The 27,255-nt window shown below is 37.5% G+C and overlaps 1 protein-coding gene across 2 annotated transcripts in view; it reads right to left on the bottom strand.

Moving 5' to 3' along the window:
- TENM2 (teneurin transmembrane protein 2) overlaps positions 1–27,255 on the bottom strand; it is a 1,234,499-nt gene that overhangs the window by 893,955 nt on the left and 313,289 nt on the right. The gene's annotated exons all lie outside the window — the stretch shown is intronic.

Genomic DNA, 27,255 nt, shown 5'->3' with positions numbered 1-27,255 from the left:
GGACAACCCACAGGAACAAACTACAAAATGAAACGAATTTTGTCAGCGGCTTTTAGGCCATTTATCAAAATTTGGAATATCAGTGTTCTGATAGGAAAATTCACTCCCCCATCTAAATCTCAAAAAGTCAGGGTTTTCACAGATTAAAAAGAAATTATCATTTAATTTTACATAGATTACTGAAGCCTAGTGATCATCTGTAATCTGGTGCAACTTCTGCATAACTACATCATAGAGGACAGTTGCTTTTGATTAAAATTCACTGTTTAAGCTTTCAGAGGAGCTACATTTTTAAGTAAAATGGTTTAGCCTTTTATTCAGAACATTTTCCACTCTGTCCTTTTAAAAAATTAAAGACTTCTTGCTTTATAATAATCCTCAAATGCTATATAAATTATAAGAATCTTACTGACTGCTCATGGTTCTCAGCAAACACAATTTTTAAAATTTTGAGTAATTCTAAGCATCAGCTCCTCTCTGACCTAGATGAAGGTCCTCTTGGACAGAATATGATGAATATTGTCATTTAGCATCACTCCTTTGATTGGAAAACTTCAAACAGACACACCAAGAGACATGGTTATTTTATATACTGTAATATGGCATTAGTACAGGAGATGCAGGGACCTTTACGCTTGTCCAGGATGGAACGTCCACTCTCTGCTCCCATTTCCTTGACATGGAGCAATGGCTCCTCCTCATTAGCCATTTCAACCAAACATCTGCAACCGCCCCACTCCAGAACACTCCATCAAATATTGTCAATGTCAGATCCTAAGGTCTTTCCTCATTCCTCATCCTGACATCACCCTCTGTGGCTTATGGCACAGATGACCTTTCTCTACTTGATGGTCTCTTCTTCCAAGAAGAGGACAGATTAACCCTTCTTTTCTCTGAGTATCCCCAGAGTTACTCACCTTCCTTGCACTGCCTCCTCAAAAGCAGTATTTCTAGGATTTTGTCCTTGGGCCTGGTCCTTCCCCACATTCTCTCTACCAGACATGGCACCCTTGGTAGAGCCCTGACTATAACATATGGATAATAGGTGCCTTATCTTTAGTCCCAAGTTCACACTCTGTCTTATTTCCACTAAAGCACTTCCAAAGTGCCTATTTAACAACCTTATACAGAAATCCAAGAAAATTCATACTCAATATTTTCCAAAACCAAACTTTTGTTTGCCAGCCAGGTGCTTTCCTCCCAATCTCTGTCTCATTTGCTGACTTTCTTCTAACCTAATTATCCAACCTGCACTCCTTAAAGTCACCCTGGAATCCTCCTTATGAACCCACCTCTGCCCACTCAGCCCAGTTGCTGAGTCCTGTCAAGGGGCTCCCAAACCTCCCTGTCCTGAATTCCTTCTTATCCACCACCCTCACTGCCCAAATGGGACCATTAGCAGCTCTTTTAGGCTTTCATTCCTTGTTCTGGTTCAAGTACCTCTTCTCTCAATATAGAATTCACATTTAGAATGATTTTTTCTAAGTGAAAATTTCATCAAGTCACTCCTTTGTTAATATCCTTCAGTGGACTCCATTTGCTGGGTTGATAAAGTCAAAATGCTTTGCTGTGCAATTCTAAGTTTCCCAAAAGCTGGCACAGGGTAAACTGGTTTTCTCCTTATTCACTTCCAATTTCTCTCCCACCCCACCGTTTCCTCGTCTCTGATGGGATTGCTTTTTATTTCCCACCCAATCATACCAGTATGTGAATTCACAACGTCTTTGTATCCTCAGCTGAAGATTTCATCTGTCCTGCTAACTACCTGGTGTGAACTTCCACTAGCTGAAATCCCAGCCTGAACACATTCTTTGTGCAATCTCTAGTTACAAAATAATATGTAAAATATTGCCTATACCACGTCATAGGTATTACATGGAGTCCATTTCAAACATTTTACTCATTTATTCTTTTCAACAAATCCATGAGTGGGTACTTCCGTTTTACCAGCGAAGAAAACTGAGGCTCAGAGGGATGAAATAATTTTCCGCATTCCAAGAGCTAGGAAGTGAAAGAACTCAGCTCTCCACCCTGAAAGTCTCATCCAAAGAAATGTGCTTCATTACTGTGCAATTCTACCTCCCATCTCCATTCAGGTCGCTTTCCCCCTGCTGGATGTGAGTTACTCGAGGGCAGGGATTATGTGAAATTTATCTTGGTGTTTCCAGTTCTCAGCATGTAGTAGATATTCAATAAATGTTTGATGACTTGTGTTCAGAATGAGGGATGCTACAGCGTTCTCCTGCAGGTAAAGGCACTGCGAGCTGCGGCTGCCATTGGCCTCCTCGCATATTTTGATCCCGTATCTCTCATTCGGTTCCTCGCTCTGCTCATCCGAGCTTATTATTGGCTTTGATCCCTTTCACAGCTCCTTTTATCATAAACTCTGTAAGTCTGGGATGGTTGCATTTCTATATTTACTGGATTAGACTTCTTAATTAATATTTAACTCCTTTTCCTTGAAGAACAAAATGAAAGTGAAAATGAAATCACCTTCTAGAATTCTTCTTTGATATACAAGGCAGACCTCCCGCTTGTGACAGGTTCCCGGAAAAAAAGAAGACAGCTACTCTAAGTGAAAATTATCTAATCCCTATTGCCTTTACCGTAGGATCAATGCAAGATTAGGGATTTACATTTCTGCCCGAGGACCTGATAGCCAAGGGTTAGGAAGGAGACAAAGTAATCATATTTAATCATTTGCATGCGATAAATCTATAAACCTTAAAAGCAGTCTAAATTGATTAAATACAGCAAGAAAGAAAATTATTTTAACAACAATAATTTGAAAAATAATAATCAGTACTGTGTGCAGACTGTTTACCACGCCCCAGGCACTTTGCTAAGAGCTTGCTGTACTAGCTCATTTAATAATCACAGCAAGAAGGAAGGAGAGGTACAACTTATGATCCCCATTTTACAGAAGAAACCAGGAAGTTGAGGGCTCAGTGGTAAACTGTCGATGTCTTGGAACTGATAAAGGACAGAACTAAGACCCAAACACTTGTCTATCTGACTCCAAGATCCTTGCACTTAATACTCATGCCACCCTGTCTCTATCGTCCAAATTAAAAATAATGACGTTGGCACCTACAAATATTGGGTCAGTTGCCCCCAGACATATAGCTATTTAGTGCCAGAGATAGGACACGAACCTGGGTCTGTAGACTGTTTTACTCACCCTGCCTTCTCCCACTATTAATGTTACACCATTGTAGTGCATGGAGTATATACATAGTTATTTAATTTTCTTCATAAAAACATACTGGAAGTTCAAAGAAGACCATGGTCAGGGATTTAGGTGCAGTTTACCTAGGGAGATAGTGATAGAAATCTTTGATGTTTTTAAAGTTTTAAAGCGCACTTGGTGTAGTCTATGGAAAGTGATCGTGAGTTATGTTTTACAGCCTGCTTTTTTTGATTCGGATTTCACAGAAGCAAACAAAGGTATAGCAGATCAAGTTGTCATTCTGATATCTTCAATGTAGAGATGCCATTTTTTAAACCTACCATTTCAGCAGGAATAGAAAACACTATCTTGAACTCTACTGCACAAGCTGTATCTTTTTTTTTTTTTTGCAGTTTTTGCCCTGGGCTAGGCTTGAACCTGCCACCTCTGGCATATGGGGCCTGCGCCCTACTCCTTTAAGCCACAGGCGCCGCCCACAAGCCGTATGGTTTTCTTAGAAAGTATGAAATGATCTTTTTGCTATTTTTCTCTACATCCCTTTCCCATTGGTTTGTTAATTCACCAGGTTATTAACCTCTTCAAAGTGAGAAGGTTATTACTCTTCATGATGAGAAGGGTCAAGTTCACGTTAAACCATGGACACGCACACACTTAATGCCAAGTTTGCAATAAAATGTATCTTTCATGGTTTCCATATGTTGCTTTACACAGTGAATTGCTATGATCTCTAAATCACTGCCATTTTCTATTATTAGTTGATTTGCAGGCTTAGGATATCGCCTGTGATTATTTAGAGGCAAGCTTTGTTAAATCAAATGAACAAGGACTTAGGTCTCCTAATGAGTGTGATTTCGACAAGTGTGTATTTTCTAATCTTACTGTTTTTGAGTTTGCTTTCCTATTTTGCTTTCTCTTCTCTATCCTTCAGCGTCCTGTCTGCTCTCCTGTTCTCCCTCCCTTGCACAGTCTGGTGACTCATTCTGACGAGCAATGTGCTAGACATTAGAAGCACACATGAGTAAGAAGTGATGGCCATCCTTAAGATTTCTCACAGTGGGTTGGAAAATGTTTCTACTTTCTCTCCACACTGCCCAAGGACACCCAAATTTGTATACTAGAGGAAGATTCCATAAATTCTTTAGCATCATATGTTGGTCATGGCCTTCACTGAGAAGCAAGTTTGAACGGTCTCTCCTGGATCAGTCGTGAAACCATCTACCAGGACCGAACCATACCTGGCTGTCCTAATCCCATCATCGGGATTATTAAGGGGGGTGTTCCAGAGATCCCTGTCTCCCTGTCTTAACATCCAAAGCGTGGACTTCACTGCCTGCTTTCCTCCTTATTATGTCTATTATACCACTGAAAGGTCCGAAACACTTCTCCGAATGCTCATTTCGTGATCTTGCTTCAGTGGAAATCTTGATCTTTGTAAGGATATTACTTCCCCTAATGTAGTCAAAGGAAGGGCAGTTTTTCCTGCCTGCATCCTCCTACCATGGCCCTGCAGATGAGAAAGAGGCACATCATGCTCCTTCTCACTGGTGGGCCACACGTCCTCAAAATGTTCTGTAGACATCCTCAGCTTTACCTCTCTTGCCATCAGCTTCTATAACACATCAACCCTTATAGCTCTGTCATTCCCTGACACCCCTATTTCAATCCCAGGTCCTCATTTCTGGATAATGTCAACTCCCGGCTCTCTGTCATTCACTTCTTCCCCCAGGTATGATAGCTCACTATACACGGAAGCACTTCTTACGAAACCTGGACTTCCATTTCTTTCAACGGTTTGCTACTGATCTTACCTTCCATCCAGCCTGAGCACCTCATGCTCCTGGCTACCCCTTGCTAATTACTGCTTGTGCTCAATCTTAATTTCCTACAACCCACTCTCTAATCACCTCAGCTTATCCTCCTACCTCCCATTTCTCTGATACCCTAGCTCCATCATTTTTTGACACCCATTGGTGTCACTTGATTCTATGATTCTCTGATATTCTCATCTTCATCCTTCACTTGGCTTAATTTTTATGCTGAATCACCCTAATCATTCTAATTACCCCCTGTACTCACTTACCTCTCTACTGTTTCTATTTGTTACTGGCCCGGTAAAACCAGAGCTATGGTTAAATCAAACTCTACTTATTTTACGCCTGCACTTGCTAGCAAAGCATAAATCAATATGCACTCACACACATGCACACACACCCCACACATATATACATCTAAACATAAAAAAGTATCCTTACTCTCTTACACAACTTCTTCACACTTCTCTTTCCTCTTTAAATCTCTAACACCTCCTCCTCTGTCCTCTTTTTCAGCCGATGACAGTAATTCCCACTTCACTAAAACAAATGAAGCAATCAGTGAAGAAATCCCACAGACTTCCCCTACATATCTACCCACCTAGTCTGATCTACCCTCTCTCTTTACCATAGATGAACTTCCTATGCTCCTGTATTTATAAAAATACATCCCAATCCTTTTGATCTATCATCAATTGATCTTTCCTTCTCCATCAGATCATTATCACCAGCATACAAATATACAGCTCTCTTATTTAACAACAATCCTCCCAAAAGTTTTCTTCCTGAATTTGCAGTACAATTCATGGAAAGAGTTATCTTTGATTGTTTCAACAGGTCTTGCTATTTCATTGCCTATTAATCTCCTCACCATTAGGCTTTTAGCATATTCTAATCCACAATTTGTTCCACTACAGTTCCAGTTGATGGGACTTACATCATTTTCAGTTGGAGGAAAATTCAGATGCTCAGCCAGAGTCTTGGGAGTCTTTTCTTTTCTTTCTTTCTTTTTTTTTTTTTTTTTAAGGTGTGTTAAGAACAGAAAACATTAGACCCACCCTCTTAACTAATTGTTACATGATAGTACAGTATTGGTAAATATAAGCACAATGTTGTACAACAGAGGTCTAGAACTCATTTATCTTGCATTACTAAACTTTATATGCATTGAACAACTCCCCATCCCCCCACCAAGTCCCTGCCAAATATCATTCCATTTCCTGCTTTTATGAGTTTGACTATTTTAGATACTTCCTATAATTGGAAACACATAGTATATGTTCTAAGATTGGCTTATTGCACTTAGCAAAATGTTCTTCAAGTTCATCCTGTTTGTAGCACATGGAAGGACTTCTTTTTTCATGGCTGAAAAATATTCCATTGTATATATACACTAGGTTTTCTTTATCCATTCATCTCTTGATGGTCATTTGGGTTGTTTCCACATCTTGTTTATTGTGAATAATGCTGCAATAAAAATGGGATTGGATATCTCTACTTGAGATCCTGATTTTAATTCTTTTGGAGATTAATACCCAGATGTGAAATTGCAAGATCCGGTTATGGGGGGGGAAACAGAAAGAGGGAAGGAGGGAGGTGGGTGGGGCCTTGGTGTGTGTCACACTTTATGGGGGCAAGACATGATTGCAAGAGGGACTTTACCTAACAATTGCAATCAGTGTAACCTGGCTTATTGTACCCTCAATGAATCCCCAACAATAAAAAAAAAAAAAAAAAAAAAGAAAATGACACAGTCAAGAGACGCTGTAAACACAAGAAGCACACACACACAAAAAAGAAATTGCAAGATCCTATGGTAATTCTATTTTTATTTTAAGTTATTTCCATACTGTTTTTCATAGTGTTTGCACCATTTTACATTCCCACCAACAGTATATAAGAGCTCCAGTTTCTCCACACCCTTGCCCAATGCTTATCTCTTTGGTTGTTTTGATAATGGCCATCTCAACAGGTGTGTAAAATGATATCTCCTTGTGCTTTTCATTTGTGATTCTCTCACTATTAGTGATGCTAAGTCCTCACTTAACATTGTTGATAGGTTTTTGGAAATTGCAACTTTAAGCAAAACAATGTATATTATACAACCAATTTTTTCTCAACTTTATAACAAAAAAAACATTGAATGAAACAAGGTTATCCAAGGACATTGTACATTGTTTTGCTTAATGTCATAGTTTCCTAGGACCTATTAATGATACATCTCCTTTGGAGAAACTAAAAGCCCTTTTAAGATCAACAAGAAGACACAGAAACACACTTTTATCATTTCTATTCAACACAGTACTGGAAGTCCTTGCAAAGAAACTAGGCAAGAAAAGGGAATAAAAGCCATCCAAATCAGAAAGGAAGAAGAAAGTTATCACTGTTTGCAGATAACATAATGTTATTGTAGAAAATCCTAAAAGGCTCCACCAAAAACTCTTTTAAAACTAATATACAAACTCAATAAAGTTTTAAGAAACAAAATAAACAACAAAAAATTAGTCATTTTTCCATATACTAATGAGCTATATGAAAAGGAGATAAAGAAAACAATATTGTTTCCAATAGAATCAAAAATTTCTTAGGAATAAACTTAATTAAGGAAGTGAAAGACTTGTACACTAAAACCACGAAATTTTGATGAAAGAAATTAAAGAAGACACAAAAGAATAGAAATACATTTTGTGTTCATGGATTGGAAGACTTGATATTGGTACAGTGTCCATATAATTCAAAGCCATCTACAGATTTGAGGCAATCCCTATCAAGATCACAATGACTTTTCCATAGAAATAGAAAAAAGTTTTAAAATTTATATAGAAATACAACCATGGTTCAAAGCCAAAGCAATCTTAAGAAAGAAAAACAAAGTTGAAGGCATCATATTTCTTGATTTTAAAATATATTACACAGCAATAATAATCAAAACAGAAAGGTCCTGGCATAAGAACAGATAGATAGACCAGTGGAACAGAATGTTATCAGAAGTAGATATTCAGATGTGAAAAATGAAATTGGACACTTATTTTACACGAGACACAAAAATAAACTCAAAAGGGATTAAGGACTTAAATCAACCATAAAACTCCTAAAAAAGAACCAGGGAAAATCTTCATGGCATTTGTTGTGGCAGTGATTTCTTGGTTATGACAACAACAGCATGAACAATAAAAAGAAAAAATAGACAGGAGGGACGACAAGAACTAAAATCTTCCTCGCCACAAAGGAAACTAACAATAGAGTGAAAAGGCAACCTATAGAATGGAAGAAAATATGCGCATGCCATATATCTGATAAGGGTTTAATTAACCACAATATACAGTAGAACCTCTGTAAGTTGTTACACCCAAGGGACTGTAACAAACTGGTCAACATACAAAGGTGGTCAATGTAAGGAACTTCCACTGTGTACTTGTGGTACATGTCTGGTCTATAAAAATTTGGTCAACTTAAGGAGGTGGTCCATGCAGGGAGGTGGTCATCTATGGAGGTTCTACTGTATAAGGAACTCCTTCAAATCAATAGTGAAAACTAAATAACCAGACTTAAAAACATGCAAATGATTTGAGAGTCATTTTTGAGGTCTCTTATTCACGTACCTCTTGGTCAATACATCTAGAAATAGTACCTTCAAAATATAATGAAAATCTGAACACTTCTCACCACCCTCAATGTCCTGACATTGTTATCTCTTAACTTGGTGATTACAATAGTCTCATGTTCTCCTTACCCCTGCCTCCTTCGTCTATATCCTCCACATTATAGCCAGAGTGATCTTTTTACGTGGGAAGTTACATCATGCTACTCTTACGCTCAATATGCCATGTGAGTACTTGTTTTCCTAAAACAAAGGTCAACATTCTAATTAGTGTACGACACCCTACAGGACCTGACTTCCCCTTTACCTCTCTATTCTTATTTTTTATTATTCTTCCCAGTTTGCACTAACTTCCTTGAATATACCAGGAATATGTCTGCATTAAAGTCTTCCACCATACATCCCAGAATCTGAACAGTGACTTCCCTTTCATAGCTAATTTACTTGCTTCCTTTAATTTTCATTCAAAGGTCAATGTTTAGTGAAGACTTCCCTGGCCCCTTCACTCCTATTTGTTACTGTAAAATGCCTATAATCTCACACTTTAAACTCTTTTTACTCTCTATTTTTCTTTTTTATATACCATTTTTTCTTTATGCAGCATAATACTCTCATTCCTTCCTCCCTCCTTTTTTCCTTTCCTTCCTTTCTTTTTTCCTTCATGTTCATTTTATAATGCCTAATAGAATTTAGCTCTCAAGAAGGCAGAAATCTGTTTCTATTTTTTTTACAAATACACTCTAAACCTAATGCATAATAGATGTCCAAAAAATGTTTTGAATGCCGCAAAAGTTTACTATCAAGTGTCATTGCCACTAATTACTCAATACATTTGAAATTACTCTAGAGTCCAGTTGTATTAGTCAGGATTATCTAGAGAAACAGAACTAACAGGATATATACACACATATAGACACATAAGATCTAGCTCATGTAATTATGGAAGCTGAGAAGTAACCACCATCTGACATCTGTAAGCTGGGAAAAAATGGTGGTATAGTTGAAGGCCTGAGAGCTGGAGAGCTTATGTTATAGGTTCTAGTTTGTGTTTGAAAGACTGAGAACCAGAAATGCTGAGAGGAAAAGAGAACTGATATCCTAGTTCAGGCAATCAGCCAAAATCAACTCTCCATTCAACCTTCCTCCATCTTCCTGTACTATTCAGGCCCTCAGTGGGTGGGATGATTCCCTACTTCACTCTGCCCACCAATTCAAATCTCCTCAGAAACATCCTAAACAGGCACACCAGAAATAATGTCTAATCAGCTATGTAGGTATCCTGTGGCCGAGACAAGCTGTCACATAAAATTAACCATCACACTAGATTAGCAGTCATAGGAGAAGGCCCATCTTATTTATTTATAGTCCTATGCCACTATCCCTCTTTAAAGTAATTTCCTTTCCTCCTTCACCTGTAATTATTAGGCTCATCCAATCTTGTCTCCTTTGATTGAAACAGTAGTGTTATGAAGAAAAAACAGAGACTGTGGGTTCAGAGATTTTTGAAGCCATATTGAAACCAGAAGCCATTAGAACCCTAACAAAGATCTCACAAATAAGAATAATACAGAACTAGCATGTGGAAGCCAGTATGCATGTTTTCAGTCTCTTCTGTGTGTTTCTTCTCCTCTAGCCAACATTTAAGGACCACTCAGAGTTTGTCCTTGTCCCTCTCCTCTTCTCTTGCTACCTTTCTCCTTGAGTGAGCTCATCTGCTTCTACACACACACACATATATATATGTATGTATATACATGCACACACAACTATTTTAAATGGTACATGAACTTTATGGATACCCTGTGTATATATACACACATATATATACCACTGTTCTGCTGTTGATTCTCCAACTGTATCACCAGTCTAGACCTGTCTTCTAGTTCCAGTCTTAGTATTTATATAATTAGCCACTCTGCCTTTATACTTGGTTATTTTACTTGACCATGTCCAAAACTGATAAGCCCCCAAGTCCTATCTTCTGCAATTATTTACCATCATAATACTTGGGAATCCATACAATTGTTAAACTTAGAAGTCCTTTATACCTCTTTTATTTTAATCAGCTATAACATTCAAACCATCATCAAGTTCTGCATATTCTATTTCCAAAATGTTTTATTTCTCTACCTTGCTGAAGGCTACACCAATTTCGCCAAGTTCTAGAAGATATGGGTAAATAAAAAGCTAAAAATTTCAAAGGAGTGGGAGTTCACATGTACTTAAAGATACCAGATGTCATGGAGGACTCGGAGTTTTTGATAACTCTTCGATGATGTATACGGATGTGATGAATAGATGGGTTTGGGGATAACAAGATAAACAAATGGAACTGGATGGACAAAGACACAAAGGAGGAGGGAATATTCTCTGGAAAAAATAAGTAGCCCGGTGGGGCTGGAACTGAAAATATATTTAGAGGAGAGGTGGGAGCAGGGCTGAAAACATAAAATTGGACTATATTGTGGAGGGCCTGAAATACTACAGTGGGACAGATTAAGTTGGTTTGCATACTTCCTGCCTTCCCAATGTGCCTTGTTATTCATAGTCATAAATGTGTATCAGCGGAAATGGAAGACAACCTGCATGCTCTTAATTGTTCTGCATTTCACTGGGGTCTTTTCCATTCTAAATGTACAAGGGGATGCCCCAGAATATAGAAATTTTTCTACTGTTTTTTTTTCTGTGACATCAATTATTAAGCAACACTGTATATTAGCAGAACCGCGCACTTATTATAATAGTAATTGCTTCCACATGATTATTTTCAGACTATTTCCTTATGTGCTGAGATATTTATCTTGCATGCAGAACTACCTATTTTGTGAAAATACCAATAGCAGGGATACCACTGTGTTTATGATTACTAACCTCCCTGAATCAAAGGCACCATAGATGGAGGAAGTTTTAAGAATATTTAATACATAATTTACTCGGTTCTGTCTCCTCAAGGTGCCTTGCAGATTGTCTTAGTAGATGTGAATTTCCTTTCATCATGTGGAATGCAATTCTATCCTTGGCTTGTTATAAATTAACAATCTGAAATAAAGTCCTGCATTCTGAATAACAGCTGACATACTTAATATGGAAAAAAATTCTCCACTCCATGCTAGTATTTCTTCTTTGGTTAACACAACCAATTTTAAATGGCTTTCCAGCTAGCTCTGATTACTGTTAAACACAAATCAATAAATATATATATAGAAATATAAATAAATATATGTTGTTCCATCCTACAGAAAATAAGTCATATATGCTTCTGAAAATGTAGCTGATTTTCACACCTATTAATGAACATTATAAATCATCTTTGTGAATAACAATGTACAACAGGACTTGCTCTGAGATCACGGCAGACATTGTAAAAAGTTAATCCAAATGAGAGGAATCATTTCCACATCTTTTCATCTAGGGAAGAAATACAAATCATAAAATAACAAATATTCACAGACAGTGAAAGCATGCAGAGTTGCTTATATGAAAACACATAAAAAAAAAGAATAACATTATTTTTATCTGTAACTTGGAAAAGTATTAATGACAGTTTCCAATGAGTCCGGAGCACAGCGAGCCAGCAAAAATAGGTGATTGTCTTCCTTTCTTTCCTTTCTTCTTTCTTTCTTTTTTCTTTCTTCTTCTCCTTTCCTTTCCTTCCTTTTCCCTTTTCCTTTCCTTTCCTTGAGACAGAGTCTCACTTCATTGCCCTCAGCAGAGTGCCGTGGTGTCACAGCTCACAGCAACCTGCAACTCCTTGGCTTAAGCGATTCTCTTGCCTCAGCCTCCCTAGTAGCTGGGACTACAGGCGCCCACCACTATGCCCAGTTGGTTTTTTTTAGACACGGAGTCTCATTCTTGCTCAGGCTGGTCTCGAACTCCTGAGCTCAGGTGATCCACTCGCATATAGCATATATTTATACATTGGTCACTACAAAAGTTTTGAGACAGACTGTTATGGTCCATTAATTCGCTTCCAAAAACACAGTTGACACCATTCTCTCTGATTCACTGGGCAAGCTTCCACTTGCTGGGCTCATCTGAGGGCTTCGTTTGTTTCTGTCTATGTGGATGTCACATTTCTTGATTTTCATGTACCTCAAAACTTTTGTAATGAACCACGTGTACTCTCTCTCTTTATATATATATATATACACACACACACTTTATAAATATATACATACACACACACATATAGGGCAGCCATTAAGTTCGTGTGCTATTGCAATTGAACACAGAGGTAATGGCTTCCCTGTATATATGTTGCATGCTTATGGAAATGCTATGTATTTTTGTGTATGTATATTTATATGTAACGCATATATGTATCTTCAGACATCCTAAAGAATTAACAAAAAAGAAATGGCCTTTCTAACAACTGTTAGTAGTGAAGTAAAAAACAGTCAACATTAGGATTCTATTTTATTTTGGGAATCCAGATGCACTAAAACCCTTTAGAAAGCAATGCAGAGGCCAACACTTTTTATCAAATCCTATGGGACCTGTTAAATATATTTACTCTCATAAAATAAGGAAGCCTAAATGTACCAAAATGTATTACCCATCTTAAAAAGTTAGAAAAATAATAAAACGTACTGCAAAAGTTAAAATGAGGAAATTAAAATATGTCAACAAGGAAATTAATGCAAAAGAAAAATTAGGATAAGTAATAAAGCTTGCAAGAAGAAATAAGTGCTGGTGTTAGATCAGTAAGGTGATTATAGATAACACTGATCAATCGCATGTTTCAAGATAGCTAGAAAAGAATAATTTGAATATTCCTAGAGTAAAGAAAAGTGAAATATTTAGGGTGAGTGATGTTCCAATTACCCTGATTTGATTATGAAATGTATCAAATCATCGCATACACCCCGAAAATATGTGCATATAATATGTACCAATAAAAAAATTTAAAAGGAAAGATTGAAAGGAACATAAATAGATCCCTTTCAAGCCTGATTAAAAAACATGAGAGATAAAAATATAAAAGATTAGGGATGAGAAGGGAGGCATAACTATACTTACGGGGCAATTAAACAAATTACACGAGAGTATGACTCACGAAGAGGTGGTAAAGAGAGGAGCAGAAATAATCATCAAGAAACTATTAATCAACCTGGAATAGTTCTAGCTGAAGTTCGCCCACAACACGCTAAATGTACTTTTAAAAATAATATTATGACTGCTTTCCTTGCACATGGCAATATATGATGTTATTTTATTATTTAATCATTTGATTAAATGTTACAAATGCTGGAGTCTAGCTATTGTAGTACTGTATTCTATATGTAAGCAGAATGAATTATACTGTAAGGAACACTCCGTGTACTGTGTGGGTGTGGAACTATATACCTACGCCTATTTTCTTGCTATTGAGCTTAAAATTAGATGCTGTTAAGCTGTTAATGTCTTAATTACAAACCTTCGGCATTCGTAGGCTGGTTGGGGTTAATTTCTCCTACTGAAAGGTTAAGAAGTAGACAGACTCTTTTAAATCTAAGGGTTTCTTGCGTCCTTTTACCAGTTGCCCTTTCTGTTAGCACTGCCTCTAATTCCCTTATCTTCCCGAGTATGTACTGGGTGTGTCTGTGTCTGTGTGTTTTAATCATATACTTCCTAAAACATAACTGTCTCTGCTCAAATAAACTTTGAATAATTTGGTAGTGTCTACTTGATCAGACCTTAGCTCCTTGGGATGAAACTCCGAAGATCTTGGTCATCTGGTTGCTATATTATACAGTATTTCTACTACTGGTCAATAGAATCACTAAGTTCCAATTAGTCTGACTGGAGTTTGAATTTTTTGGAATAGAGTGTCCCCTGAAATTTCATCAACACTTCCACCCACTCCTCATTCTCCAACCACCGTACATACACACTGACTGTTCTTCATTTGGAGTACGTGTCCATCATCTCATTTCTACTCATATAAACCCTGACCCTCATTCACAATCTAATTAAATCTGTACCTCCTCAAGGCTGCCCTTTGCCCACACATAGGGTGTTTATTTTCTTATTTCTCCATGGAAAGTAAGTAGGGAGTTCTCTTATAGGCACAGGAGTATACTTGAATAGTCAGTATTTTTGTCTATTTATACAAGACGTGAAAGTCAGCACAGAGAATTGATAGAACAAAATAGGAATTGTACCAAAAAGCAGTTAGGTACCATTAGCACAGATGGCAGCGAACAATAACAAAGAAAATCTAACAGGGTTGCCACAAAATTACAGATTATCTAAATATTCTAAGGCATGAGTGTCTGCTGGGAAATAAAGTGCCTAAAAGAGGAGTCAGTTAACATTTTGTCATATAACTATACCAGTATTAACCTTGAACACACTTCTCATATGTACATTCTTATATTAATTTATGTAACCTATCAAATATGTGTATGTGTGTATGCATTTGCTATTACTGCTTCATAAAACATACTCAAAAGTTAACATTTTTAAAGAACAAATGAAAATAAAGGCACATGTACAGAGGAGGTCTTCATTTTTTGACCTGTACCCATCAATCGTGATGCTTAAAACTGTATCTTGGAGACATGATCCCACTAATGTCAACAAGAAGGAAGAATGAAATGATTAAGAAACGAGTTCACCAAGGAGATGATCAGGGCTTGCAGGTGCAGGGTGGAAAGGGAAAGTCCTCAGGGAGAAGATGGGGACTTGGAAGGGCAGAGTGACATGGAAGGATAAATATCCCCACCAACTCAAATAGTACCTCTCTGACACAAACTGGTGTAGGGCTCCATGGCATTAAGACGTTTTATGTATGACTTGAGAGACAGCGGACCCTTTTCTGTAGACTGTCACGTGGATGAGGCATCCTTGCTTTAAGATGGCCAGTGGAGTCCAAGACAAAAGAAAGTCAACAGGTTTCTCTCCTCTCCCTCCCCTGGAACTGCACATTATGTCTACAGTCTATAGTATTCCTTTTGCCATTTTCATATATGACCTTATTCTATCATCTCCCTGGAATTTGGTCAATTTCTATTTCTGGATATGTATGCCTCCTAATAACATTCTTCCTCCTGATGGAATTCCTTTATGCACACACAATGCAGACACACACACACACACACACACACACGATGGCTTCGCGCAATGCCAATTACAGCTATACCTTAAAACTTTTCAGAGATAAAATAAAGGATCTCCCAAAGACAATAATCTCCTCATCTGAGATGACTTTTGTATTTTTCATCAAAATTAAATAAAAAAGTTTTGTTTTTATTATACCTGAGTATGTACTATAATATGCATACTTAAACAATCTGTGTTACCTCCAAATACCAATTTTCTTTCTTTCATGCCCCACGTGTTTAACTTAGATGGAAACACTTTTACAGTGTTCATCTTTCCACACCTGCTCCTCTCCGAACAGTATAAACCTGCATAAAGTTATTACCCTCTTAACCTACTCATTTCCAAAGAATACTCAGTCAAATACTTCTAATTCCATTAGTAAACACGCTCGTGTTTCAGTGACTTTTTCTCCTTCACAAATCCCCCTCGAATGGAAAGTATATGGCGTAGTGAGTGACAGCCAGTCCTGAACACCAGCAATTCTTGGGTATCCTGCTCACCCCTGGTTTGTGTAATACAATTTCTAACTCTCACTTTCTCCCAGCTCGGCACGGTCCAGCATTGTTCCATGTCTTTCTCTCGTGGCCTGCTGGAATTCTTCATCTATCACTGCGGTTTCTTCTTCCGGCCTTGATTTTACTGTCTCCCACTTTATTGTAACAGACTCCCTAAACTTTTCGCTGGATCAAAACTGAACACAGTTAATACTAAGCCATTTTCCTCCTCTTTAAATGGCTCCCCCCTAAAAAGCCCTGGGGTTTTCTAAAATCAGAGCTGAAGTTTTTAAAGTAGCTTTTCCCTCTATTTCTGAAAAGTCCACCTAGATACTTTTACATGAAATTAGCTTTAAATACATATGTTAAATCAAAGATTCTAACTTTAATTTTTCAGCCCTTCAGGGCATCTATTGCAGAAGATAGGGATGACATATTACCCACTTGATCTCTCCCACACATATACAATTATTTTATTACTTTCCAGATTAAATTGATTTTCATTTGATTTAATTTTATCAGAAGCATTTATATCTAGATGCCTTAAAACTATTTTAGAAATTCAGTATAGCAAAATGAAACCCACTTCTCAGATGAATCCAACTTGCCAAAAAGAAGTAGCATCATAATTCTAAATGCACACTAACTTAAGATAAAATCGCTGGATTTTTGCTTTCTTTAAACAATTTCTCTTATTTCCTTAAAGTCTATATGTAGGTCAGGGTTGGGAACTCAAGTGCTTACCAAAGCTAAATCACACCTTAAACTAACAGGGTAGCCTGTGGGGGGGAAGCTCAGTTGACCCAAAGGACACCACAGGCTCCACCGAGAATCCCATCACCACTGCTTCTAAACAAATTTGTCCGGAGCAAAACCACCATCCGTGTCACTGGTCTTATGTTTTCAGAGCAGGCAATAAAAATTTCTATGAAATATTTCACTTTTAAAATGTTAATTAGTACACTACACTAATCAAGTAAAACAACTCTGGCTGGATTCATCCTGTGGACTGTAGTTCATAACGTCTGTCATTGGTGACTATCCCCAGGAGCCTCCTAGCCCCACTGTGAACTGCTTTACCATTCCTCAACTGAGTGTAGGAAACAGAGAAAGACCAGTTTTCTAGGAAGTTGTTTCAGCCAGCATTAAATGATACTCAAAATGAAATCACAAGTAACATTTTTACCTCCAGGTAATAAGCATATATACAGATATACATAATACTGACATATCTGAAATTTCTGTTCTATTTATAAAGCTACCACTTGAAAGTTTCTCCTTCCACTTACTGTGTCCCAGTTTTAGAATGGCTAATTGAAGGGTCTCATTACTTCTCATACATTCTTCTTAAACCCTGGTAGGTTCATCCTGATAAACTTGTCTCTAGAAAATTGATACTTCCAGTAGCTTTCACTCCTTTTATTTATGACCTTAATTCTTGATTCACGACACCTATCTTCCATTTCTCACATAAGTTTAATTTGATCCTTCATACACAACAACTAAACTAAAAAAAAAAAAATAAGCAACAAAGTTAGTTTTCTGACTGAAAAGGCTTCCAGTCGTGAACTGACAAAAACATTTTGCTTCTTCCTCTTTTACTGCTTTTGCTACTCAACTGAAGTTAAAGTACCGGTATCAGGAACTCAGCAGCTTAAAACCAAACGATTATCCACCCAGCCCAATGTCTCCCCGAAGGCCTAGAGATTACACATGTAATAATCAGGCTGCCCTTGCCAAAAGGTAGGCTTAGTGCTTCATTTTATTTATTGTATTTATTGGATGGAGCCATTACTTGATAGCCCCTGGGAGCATTAACAAACATGAAAGAAACCACCAAAGGAAAGAAAGAAATATATAAATGACTAAACACCACACCACTAAAGTTTATAATCTGGAACGCACAGTACTGCAATAAGGCACACACTCTTTCCCTCACCCAGGGCTCCGTGCTGCTTACGGTAAGTAATGTGAGGATCGCTTAGTTTGCCAAAAAGCCGAGACCCCTAAAGTCCAGTACAGGTCCGTTTGCAAACAGCCATCCTTTCACTTCTAGCGTATGTAGCATGTCACGTGGCAACGTGATATTCCCAAACTTTGGCTCCGGTTCTATATTATTTATTATTGGCTGTCTTTTAGCATTGTGATAACCTTATATTTGACTCCCAATAATAAACTTCTTCAAAATAAGATGTGTTTTTTTCCCTATTTTGCTACTATGGATTTGTTGTCTGGATCTCATTTACACACATAACATAACTCTTATCCAGACATCTGGACTTCTACTTCTATGAAAATTGTTTTTAAAAATACTATTGATTATGGCCTGGCATGGTGGCTCATGCCTGTAACCCTAGCACTCTGGGAGGCCAAGGCAGGTGGATTGCCTGAGCTCAGGAGTTCGAGACCAGACAGAGTCTCTAAAAAAACAGTCAGGCATTGTGGCCGGTGCCTGTAGTCCCAGCTCCTTGGAAGGCTAAGACAAGAGGATCACTTGAGTCCAAGAGTTGGAGGTTGCTCTGAGCTATGATGCCCCGGCACTTTAGCAAGAGTTACAAAGTAAGACTGTCTGAAAAAAAAAAAAAAAGAAAAGAAAGAAAAAGAAAACAAACAAACAAAAAAACCCTACTACTGATTATAAATAAATGTTGTTCTCACACTTTAAAGATGTTCATATCCTTATTTTCCTTATTTGTGTGTGTGTGTTCATTGCAAAAGATAATAGCATTAAGTATTTCATAAATTAATATTTTAATCTGAACACTAAACTTCATTAATATCAAATTCTGATTTTGGAGAATTTTCATTTTCCCAAGCATTCCTTTAAGTCTTTCTTACTTCGGTTTATACTTAGTCTTAGTATATGTACATGTACATAGTTCTTCGTACATGTTTCTTAGTACTTGTCTTTTAAACTCTCTCTTACGGTGTTTCTCAAAGTCAAAAACCAGTAATGCAGTGAACGGCAATAATGAATTATTTGTCAGGAAGATAATCTAGTAGGAGAAATATTTTTCCTCTTTCCTGTTCTGTCTCTCCCTCCACCTTGATTTTTACCATATTAATATTAGCACTGAAGAATTAGCAGGGCCAAATGGAGATGAAATGCTAAATACATTTTGAAACCTATATCAGAATTTCAATTTGGTGAGAAACAATAGCAGCAAAATATGCCTTTTTTGACATGTTTCCTATGGGTCAGGCTTGTTCATGTTATATACGTAGTGTGGAATTCTCACAAAAGCATTGCAAAATAGTTCCATCCCAACTTTATACACCAGAACACTGAGGCTCGGAGAGCGATACTAAGTACCCACGTTGAAGGAGCAGATAAAGTAGAACCAAAGTACTCACTCCAAAGTCTATGCTCCTTTCTAGGTGGAGAGAATCCTGTACGTGTGTCTATACTTTGAAGTTGTGAAAGTAAAATTGTTGAATGCAAAAAAAAAAAGTGAGGTATCTCGATAGCCTCTGATATCTGTGTTTTTAGGGAATTGAATCAGATATATTAAAATGAGGTCATGTTTTCAATTAGGGATAGACGTGACTAAGAACCTATGACACTTTGCTCCTGTGTCTTTTTTTCAATCCATGATAACTCATTTCATGTTCTTCTATGTTACTCTTTCAAATTTGCAAGTATCAAAATATAGTTGAAAAACAAAATTTCAAATAATTTTCATTAAAATGGCTTGAAAATTTTTTCTGTTGGGGTCCGTGTATGTTATTTTGTATTGTTTTTAAGAAATTGAGGAAATAGTTTCTTTTGGTTCCATTGATATTCTTTCCATAAAATCAGCTGAGAAAGAAATCATCCTTTACCTATCGGATGATTAAGGATAGTCAAATATGAATGTCTGCTTTCTGTGGCTAACTTCATTTACATTTCTTACTCCTGACTTTTTGCTTTTCTTAAGATCAAAATTATGAGCCTTGGCTATGTCTGGAGGTAATAGTTAGTTTTTATGTTTGTTCCAGGCATTTTCTATAATTTTTACATGTGGGATGGAGTAGAAGGAAGGAATAGAATGGATTATAAAAGACAAAATAAATTTAAGAGTTTGTAAGAGTAATAAAATGGGCAGAATAGAAACTCGCTAACTGGGCTTGTATGTGTTTACCTAGGAGAAACTCTGACGCTGTCTTTATTGAGAACCTGCTTTTTAAAGAGAAAGGAGGTAAGAGAAAGGAGGTAGGCTTCAGAAACTCTCCTCATATGATAAATGAATACAATGTGGTTGGCAGTAACAACCTACAAACATTGTCCCTGGTACAAGGAAAATCCTTCCTTCCCTCAGGGTTCATTCCTTGCTGTTTAGTTAACAAGCAATGAGTACCTGGGTATGTTGAAACTGCTGAGGAGACAGATATACTACAGACCTCCGCCAAAAGGACTCAAAATCTAATAGAATTTGTGTTCCACAATACACTTTACACAAATCCATTATGTGCCCAGAGCCAGCCTGTTTTATAAATGCATTTTGTGAAATGCAATGGAATTAACCCAACATTTATATTTCAGCCTCAAGTACATTATGAGGATTGTAAATTTCCCAAATGACAACAGATGAAAATGAACATTGTCCTTATTTACTTTGAGTAGAATGGAGCAGGGAGGAGAAGGATAATTTTCTTATAGCTTTAACCAATACAGGATTTAGTTTTTCTATAATTTCTGGCTTCATATCCCATGGCCAAGCTTATTTTTTGTTTCCTTTCTGGATTTTCAATAAAATAACAGAACCTAGAATTATGCTGGGAAAAAAATAAAAACATCTCAAGGATATTTTTAAGTCCCCAAGGAGAAGAAACTGCCTAAGGGAGTCAAGAGTACCCAGACCAGATTGCTACAGTTGGTGCTACTTTGCTTCCAGAAGGAGGCAATTAGTTGTTCTTACTTATTAGTGGCTGTCCCATTCATTTTATCCATAACTCAGATGATACAAGAGCCTGGGAGAGGACATATTTTAAGTGGGACATTTATTACCGAAGAAAGGTAGGAATTCTAATTTAAAGTCCCTGGGAAAGCCCTTTCTAAAGATGCACTCAGATTCTGCAGTAGTAAAATCCTGTTCCGTGTTCTCCACTCTCCTTGCCATTTCTAGTCAAGCCATCAACACAGAGTCAAAGCATCCGGTAAGACAACTTGACTGAGAGTTTTATCTGCATAAAATAAACCTAATCCAAGTCAGCACAATGTTAAGTTAGTGGACATAAAATGAGTGCAAGATGTGCGAGTGGTAATAATTCTGAAGTGTCTACACGGCAAAGCAAAAATTAAAAAGACACGTTCATCTGTGTATTCAATGTGATAAGATGGGATTACTTAGTGGGTCATATTTTTCTCACAGCAGCAGGTAGGAAGCCTGATTTAGACCAGTGGTTTTCAACCTTTCTAATGCCATGACCCTTTAATACAGTTCCTATGAGTCGTGACCCACAGGTTGAGAACCGCTGATCTAGAAGGACCTGTTGGCAGAGTCACAGGCTTTATAACATGATTTGAAGGTTGGACACACGGGTCATACCATCAAAAGTTGGTTTCTTCACTTACTCACTCACAATGGTTGGCAACATCCCAATCAGAGTTCTTTCAGGGACTGTGAAAAAAAAACTATGTGGGTGAGGCAGAGGAAGATGGCAGCCGAGTAACAGCTTCCTTGCATCTGGGCACCGTGAGTCTGGGGATATAGGACTCCAGGCATCTCTGGCTGGTGGGATCTGCCTATCATCACCCCTGAGAGGATACAGGGAGTCAGCGAGAGACTTCTGGACCCCAAGAGGAGGACTAAAACAGTGGAAAACCGGCAAGTGGTCGCGTGTGTTCAATCCGTCTAAACCCGCCGGCAACTTCCACAGGCACGAGAACTTAAAGAGCAAGAGGAAGTGAAAGGAAAATTAGGGCAAGGAAACAGATAAAAGAAATCACTCGGGCGGCGCCTGTGGCTCAGTGAGTAGGGCGCCGGCCCCATATGCCGAGGGTGCCGGGTTCAAACCCAGCCCCGGCCAAACTGCAACCAAAAAACAGCCGGGCGTTGTGGCGGGCGCCTGTAGTCCCAGCTGCTCGGGAAGCTGAGGGAAGAGAATCGCGTAAGCCCAAGACTTAGAGGTTGCTGTGAGCCGTGTGACGCCACGGCACTCTACCAAGGGCGGTACAGACTCTGTCTCTACAAAAAAATAATAAAAAAAAAAAAAAAAAAAAAAAAGAAATCACTCATGAGGAAGAATCAGCAGAAAACTCCAGGCAACATGAAGAACCAGGCCAGAACAACCCCGCCAAGGGACCATGAGGTAGCTACTGCAGAGGATTCCACCTATACAGAAATGTTAGGAATGACAGAAAGGGAATTTAGAATACACATGTTGAAAACAATGAAAGAAATGATGGAAACAATGAAGGAAACTGCTAATAAAGTGGAAAATAACCAAAAGGAAATCCAAAAACAGAATCAAATCAGAGATGAACGATATGAAGAATATACAAAGGATATAGCAGAGCTGAAGGAAATGAAACAGTCAATTAGGGAACTTAAAGATGCAATGGAAAGTATCAGCAACAGGTTAGACCATGCAGAAGAAAGAATTTCATAGGTAGAAGACAAAGTTTTTGAGATAACTCAGATAGTAAAAGAGGCAGAAAAGAAGAGAGAGAAAGCAGAACGTTCACTGTCACAATTATGGGACTTTATGAAGCATTCCAACATACGAGTTATAGGAATTCCAGAAGGGGAAGAAGAATGCCCCAGAGGAATGGAAGCCATACTAGAGAATATTATAAAAGAAAATTTCCCAAATATCACCAAATATTCTGAAACACTGCTTTCAGAGGGCTATCGAACCCCAGGTCGCCTCAACTCTAACCAAGCTTCTCCAAGACACATTGTGATGAACCTGTCCAAAGTCAAGACAAAAGAAAAGATTCTGCAAGCTGCCAGGAGTAAGCGCCAGTTGACCTACAGGGGCAAATCCATCAGAGTGACCGCAGACTTCTCTAATGAAACTTTCCAAGCAAGAAGACAATGGTCATCTACCTTTAATCTACTTAAACAGAACAATTTCCAGCCCAGAATTCTGTACCCTGCTAAGCTAAGCTTCAAAATTGACGGAGAAATCAAATTATTTATGGATATACAAACATTGATGAAATTCGCCACAACAAGACCAGCTCTACAGGAAATACTTCAACCTGTTCTGCACACTGACCACCACAATGGATCAGCAGCAAAGTAAGAACTCAGAAATTAAAGGACAGAACCTAACCTCCACACTGATGCAAAAGATAAAACTAAGCAATGGACTCTCACCAAATAAGACGAATAGAATACTACCACACTTATCAATTATCTCAATAAATGTTAATGGCTTGAATTCCCCACTGAAGACACATAGATTGGTTGACTGGATTAAAAAACAGAAGCCATCCATTTGCTGTCTGCAAGAAACACACCTGGCTTCAAAAGACAAATTAAAGCTCCGAGTCAAGGGCTGGAAGACAATTTTTCAGGCAAATGGAATTCAGAAGAAAAGAGGAGTTGCAATCTTATTTTCAGATACATGTGGATTTAAAGCAACTAAAGTCAAAAAAGAGAAAGATGGTCACTTTATATTGGTCAAAGGAAAAATACAACAAGAAGACATTTCAATTCTAAATATCTATGCACCCAATTTAAATGCTCCCAGATTCTTGAAACAGACCTTACTCAGTCTGAGCAATATGATATCTGATAATACCATAATAACAGGGGACCTTAACACTCCTCTTACAGAGCTGGACAGATCCTCTAAACAGAAAATAAACAAGGATATAAGAGATTTACATTTTACAACCACCTAATCTTTGATAAACCAAACAAGAACATACCTTGGGGGAAAGACCCCCTATTCAATAAATGGTGTTGGGAGAACTGGATGTCTACATGTAAAAGACTGAAACTGGACCCACACCTTTCCCCACTCACAAAAATTGATTCAAGATGGATAAAGGACTTAAATTTAAGGCATGAAACAATAAAAATCCTCCAAGAAAGCATAGGAAAAACACTGGAAGATATTGGCCTGGGGAAAGACTTCATGAAGAAGACTGCCATGGCAATTGCAACAACAACAAAAATAAACAAATGGGACTTCATTAAACTGAAAAGCTTCTGTACAGCTAAGGAGACAATAACCAAAGCAAAGAGACAACCTACACAATGGGAAAGGATATTTGCATATTTTCAATCAGACAAAAGCTTGATAACTAGGATCTATAGAGAACTCAAATTAATCCACATGAAAAAAGCCAACAATCCCTTATATCAATGGGCAAGAGACATGAATAGAACTTTCTCTAAAGACGACAGATGAATGGCTAACAAACACATGAAAAAATGTTCATCATCTCTATATATTAGAGAAATGCATATCAAAACAACCCTGAGATATCATCTAACCCCAGTGAGAATGGCCCACATCACAAAATCTCAAAACTGCAGATGCTGGCGTGGATGTGGAGAGAAGGGAACACTTTTACACTGCTGGTGGGACTGCAGACTAGGACAACCTTTCTGGAAGGAAGTATGGAGAAACCTCAAGGCACTCAAGCTAGACCTCCCATTTGATCCTGTAATCCCATTACTGGGCATCTACCCAGAAGGAAAAAAATCCTTTTATCATAAGGACACTTGCACTAGACTGTTTATTGCAGCTCAATTTACAATCGCCAAAATGTGGAAACAGCCTAAATGCCCACCAACCCAGGAATGGATTAACAAACTGTGGTATATGTATACCATGGAATACTATTCAGCCATTAAAAAAATGGAGACTTTACATCCTTCGTATTAACCTGGATGTGCGTGGAAGACATTATTCTTAGTAAAGCATCACAAGAATGGAGAAGCATGAATCCTATGTACTCAATTTTGATATGAGGACAATTAATGACAATTATGGTTATGGGGGGGAAACAGAAAAAGGGAAGGAGGGAGGTGGGTGGGGCCTTGGTGTGTGTCACACTTTATGGGGGCAAGACATGATTGCAAGAGGGACTTTACCTAACAATTGCAATCAGTGTAACCTGGCTTATTGTACCCTCAATGAATCCCCAACAATTAAAAAAAAAAAAAAAGGTGAAAAAAAAACAAAAAACTATGTGGCCACCCAAATTGCACTATAAAAATGAAATAAAAACATACAGAATCCCACCAGAAATAAAGATTCATTTTATGACTATGTATCCTTAAAATCTAAAATTGAATTGGCGGGCTCCTTTCTCAACGTACAGATTCTTGTTACTTCCTCTTCGGGAGAGGCATATCTAAAAGCTTATTGATTTGGTTCTGAAGAACACAGTGTTTATTACGGAGGAAGCCATTGCTGGGTACAAGTGTGAGAAATTAATGATGGCTTTGTAAGTGTCCATGCTGTGGTGTGGAACCAGTGGGGCAACTGTCAATCTATATGATAATACATTCCCAAACTTCATAAAATCAGTGATGTGAAAAAGTATTGATTTCTTTGTGAGCTAAACAGAATTTGTCAGAGAGGAAGAGCAAGAAGTTTACCAAAGTTAACACCTCTGCCTGCAGAGTCGCTCACACCTCACTTTTTATTTGCTTATACATGTTATGATGTGATGTGTAAAATTTCTTATTTTTATTTCTGGCCAAAAATAAGAACAGAATATGCATTATGTATATCTTCCAAATATGTGAAATACTGAATGTTTTTTTTTAAAGAGGGAAAGAAAGACATTCTATCTGCACATTTTACAATTATCATCTCTGCCCTCGCTTCAACTCTGGCTTCAGCATCTCCTCCTGCTTTGCCAGACACACTCACATACGGAATGGCTTAGTGCTTCTAAGTACATTTATGCAATTCTGACGGTGTTATAACTAGCATTATAGGAAAAAATCGGAATGCTATATCTTACAAAGTGAAAATTGCCCAATGTTTCAAATAATACTGTAAAAAAAAGAGAGTACTGTTAACCTACCAAACACAGTTAATTATAAAATTATCCCATCTGTAATAGTGCAAGATAAATTTAAGACAAGCATTTTTTGCTTTCTTGGGTTCACTGGAAACCTCCTTTCATTAGTTGAGTTTTTAAGATGTATATAACTTAAAAAGGAAAGAGTGCAGGTCTAGAAGTATGTATAAATAATCCTGTTTAGATGGTTCCCTGTATACGTCTGAGAAAACCAACCTGAGAGATTTGCTAAGATGCCTTGTTTAAAATTCGCTGTAAGTTCTTGCATTACACGTGATTTTATTTTATTTTATTTTCCATACCTGACACACACCGAAGCTAAAAAAGGCCATCAGTAAGTGGATTCAATATGTGCCTTTATGGAAACTTCTGAAAGTAATTTCCTATCAAATAAGCACGTTAGAATGTTAAATTTGCTGAGTGTCAGAATTTTGTTAAAATTTAAAAGAAGTCAAGTGCAAATTTTTCCTTGAGAGTACACCATGGTTAGCTACATGAACAGAGGTATAAGTAAAACACATCCCCCTTGTCCCTACTGTAGAATAGATTATTCCAGAATTAAACATAAATTTAAATCCAAAAAGTGACATCTTTTTAAGTATATGCTATTTACCCAGGAAATAATGCATTTTCAACATAGTTTCAGGATTAAATGATATTTAGCTGTGCTTTTGCATTCATAACAAGCTGTCCGCCTGCAAACTTCTTTTTTCTTTTTTAAATGAAAGAAAATACAGAAAGCTGCTCTGGCAGAAGTTTATAATATTTTATATAAACATTCTTGACTGATGTATTTGTAAACATTTTAATGGTAATGGTAATTCTTTTAGCAAACATGCAATCTATTCTTAACAAACCACATCGCATTTGATGTTTTCTTCATAAATCAGCTGTAACCTAATGTAATTTATCTTTTAAAAAAAATAGTTTTGAGTAAACACAGTTCTGAGTTGCTCAGAAATCCACAAATAAGCACCTTATCTCTTTAATGACTTGCTTAGGCCTCCCTATATTTACTGCTTAATGATCGGAAGGATTTAATTTTCAAAGTTTCATTAAAGCCCACCTAGAAAGCTGATGGAGAGGCAATAGCGATT

This window comes from Nycticebus coucang, chromosome 17 (assembly GCF_027406575.1).
Source record: "Nycticebus coucang isolate mNycCou1 chromosome 17, mNycCou1.pri, whole genome shotgun sequence".
Classification (NCBI taxonomy): domain Eukaryota; kingdom Metazoa; phylum Chordata; class Mammalia; order Primates; family Lorisidae; genus Nycticebus; species Nycticebus coucang.
Note: the sequence above shows the minus strand (reverse complement) of the source record. Positions and strands in the feature narration are given on the sequence as shown.